Genomic DNA, 3,312 nt, shown 5'->3' on the forward strand with positions numbered 1-3,312 from the left:
ATATATATATATTACTTATTTTAAATAATAATGCATATATTAATAATTTGTGTGTGAAATTTAATATATATATTACCATATGTTTTTGCCATTATGTAAATTTTGTAATACTTTAATAATATATTATAATCTGAGACATACATATATGTGGTTTAGATAGAAACATTTGCAATTTAAAAAATTTTGTTCCCATTTCTCATTTTCCAGACTGATTTTATTCTTTTTAGAAGAAGTTTTAAAAAATCCTGTAGGTTAGTTATAAATGATGACAACATTTATTCTCGTAAATATAGTATTAAATACGTAACGATTTTATTTTTTATCAATAACGGATGGTGAAGGAGGAAATGATGGCTCGTTCCATTCGATCCTAACTGGCCGCGCCGTAACCGACGGAATCGAATTAACGTCTTGACGTTTCCGATTGATTTCTGCAACGTAACGAGTACCCGAGTATCCGTCGGAAATCATTCGCCGCACTAGTTCATGAAAGGAAGGAAAGATACATATATAGGGATAAAGAACTTTTAACGTCCTGAAATCTCATTAAGCAAAAGTCATTTCTGAATCGCGACTCGACTATCTTTTCATTATAATGATCGAACGTATACATGTTACATATATAATGTATCTTGCATAGCATACATACAATATACATACTTAGATATCGTCTATATATGTATATATATATATATATATATCAAAGTCGATGAATCCGAGTATTCATACTTTGCAAGAATTATGATTTATATTCGAATCGAATAAATAAAATTTGTAAAAGCTGTGAAATTATAAAATATATCAAATACATATAAAAATGCCAAGATGAGCTAGTGTTAGATCTTCTGTATACATAAATTAAATATAATAAAATTTATCGTCTAAAGATATAAATGAATAAAAGAGAGATAACCGTTTCGATTCTTTGTTTTGAATCCTCTTCAATATAATTGTTAAACAGTAATTATCGAGTTAACTATAAAATTATACCTTAGTAAAAAAAATTCTATAAATTTTACAGTCAAATAGAGTGAGATACATAGTTAAATAGTAGTTAGTTAGTTATTAGTTTAGAAATAAAATAATGAAAAGGTCATTATTTTATTTAACTATGCACTTATTCTATTTGATAGTGATTTATAGAATTTTTTACTGTAATGTAATTTTATGATTAACTCGACTCATACAATTGAGATTCCAAAACAAAGAATTGAAACATATACATTTTTCTTTATATTTAGATATAACTTTCATATATACCTGTCCATCTAGAGTCAGTTCAGATTGGCATTTTTATTTTTAGGCCTAAAATATTTTAACTTGTAAAATATAATTTTAGTAAAAAAAACGTAATTAGATACATTCAAGTTTTTATCAAGTTGTTTGTTATATATACATGTGATTTATTTTTTATATACGTTGAATTCTATACGTTGAAAAATATTACAATCAAATAAAAGTAAAATATGAATTTGAGTATGGTCTAGAATAAATTAATTAATCTTATTATAAGGGAAAATCCGTGCGATTAATTCAGAAAGCTGTGCAGACGTTCGCCTTGAACTTTATTGTATTAATTCCTTAATTCATACCTGCTGCTGTACGATTTCGTATATCGCGGCTTACGGCACGACGGAGATACCTTTCTTCAGAGGCGACGGATATTACCCGACTGAAGCAGTTTCGTATCTGTCTCCAACGAGCGGACGACAAGACGAACGTCTCTTGGCGCTGTTCTGAATTCGCAATGCGATAAACGCACAACACGTAAACCTGGATCCATTAATACGGCTGTAATATGTTTCCAAGTTTCTCATTAAAAGCAGTGTAACTTTGAAAGCAATGTCTTAAAAGTAATATAAAAATAACGTCGTAAGTATTCTGTTTAATAATATAAATATTCTTATTATAAATATTCTCTCTTATATATATTTATTGTATAATAAATATTTATAATACTTATAAATACAACATCGAGGATACTTTTAATAATAATCTGTTTATAAATTATTTGTTGTCATCTTTTAACAGTTTGCAAAAATCACAAAGTGTTTCAGTATTTTTGCTATTATTATATTTTTTATTTCAAAATGTTAGCTTCACTACATTCTTAAGCAAAGCTATCAGCAATATATAATATTAGAATATATTTCATAATTTTGTTAGCGAGAGATTTTCATTTCCACACATATATTATATAAATAATAATTTCACACGGCATACAGTGGTGTACAAAATGCTAGAAGTTCCGCAAACACACACAATACTGAATGAAGACGAGATACGTCGTAGCATGAGCGTATAGTACGACTAGTACGACGGAGGATAGAGAAGAGATGAATCGAGGAAGAAAACAGAGAGGAGTTGGCGGAACACGCAAGAGGGTGGGTACTCGTCAAGGGTGGATAAAGGGAGTAATTTTCGCGGGTACACAAGCTGTAATTATTAATGAAACGGATGGTGGTGCGGGCGGCGTTGTACCTCGTCGCACTCGAGCTTAGCAGTCGACTTCCCCGTCTTCGGTAACACAACGTGAAGCTTTCCGGCTCCATCTCTTCACAAGACCTACATTTATAAGGACTCATTTTTCATTTCACGTGTCCGCTGGAATAATATACCGAGGTTGCTCTATCGTGCTCACTTAAGAAGCGTCGCCATTTCTTACTCTTATTCCCGTCGTCGTTCTTATTTTAATCCGCGTCTGCGAAAGTATTTTCGCACTATGACTCGGCGGTTTTACTGTAATTGTCTGTTTTTCAAACCGCGATAGAATGTTTGTAATGTGAAATTTCATGATCCCCCCTAAAACGAGCCATGGAATTTCAGTAATGCGATGAATCATTCTTTACATAAGTTTCTAATAGATCTATAAATCACATAACTTTTATAAATTGCATGGTACGTATTTTTTGTGAGATTATATTTTCAACTTTTGTGACATAAATTTTAGCTTTCATTTTATCACAATTTAAATTATATGAACTAATTCCATGGAATAGAACATTCGCTTTTGAAAATTAAATTCAACGAGACGGCACCAGACATATTTTGACAGATGGAACTAGTTCTGGAGAGTACGCAGCATCGTAATTACAAAGCTTTCATGCGAATCTGTCGTTCCTAAGAATAATATATGAGTTCTATAATAATCTCTTTCATCTTAGATTATTTTATTAGACTTATTTTATTAGAGAAAAACGTATAAACACCTTTCTTATCGTTTATGACAAACATTTTTTATTTCACATCTTACAAAATATTTATTCTTTTATTTTATTATACATATATATTCTATTATATTTTATATTCTTG

At 30.0% G+C, this 3,312-nt stretch overlaps 1 long non-coding RNA gene across 2 annotated transcripts in view; it reads right to left on the reverse strand.

The window, feature by feature from the left end:
- The window catches only part of LOC108690025, a 23,457-nt gene extending 21,648 nt beyond the window's left edge, over window positions 1-1,809 (reverse strand). For both annotated transcript variants that reach the window (XR_001931860.1, XR_001931859.1), the window contains exon 1: window positions 1,593-1,809. This is a non-coding gene — a long non-coding RNA (uncharacterized LOC108690025). The remainder of the gene's footprint in view (window positions 1-1,592) is intronic.
- Window positions 1,810-3,312: the final 1,503 nt, after the last annotated feature.

The sequence above is a fragment of the Atta colombica genome, unplaced genomic scaffold (genome assembly GCF_001594045.1).
Source record: "Atta colombica isolate Treedump-2 unplaced genomic scaffold, Acol1.0 scaffold291, whole genome shotgun sequence".
Lineage (NCBI taxonomy): Eukaryota > Metazoa > Arthropoda > Insecta > Hymenoptera > Formicidae > Atta > Atta colombica.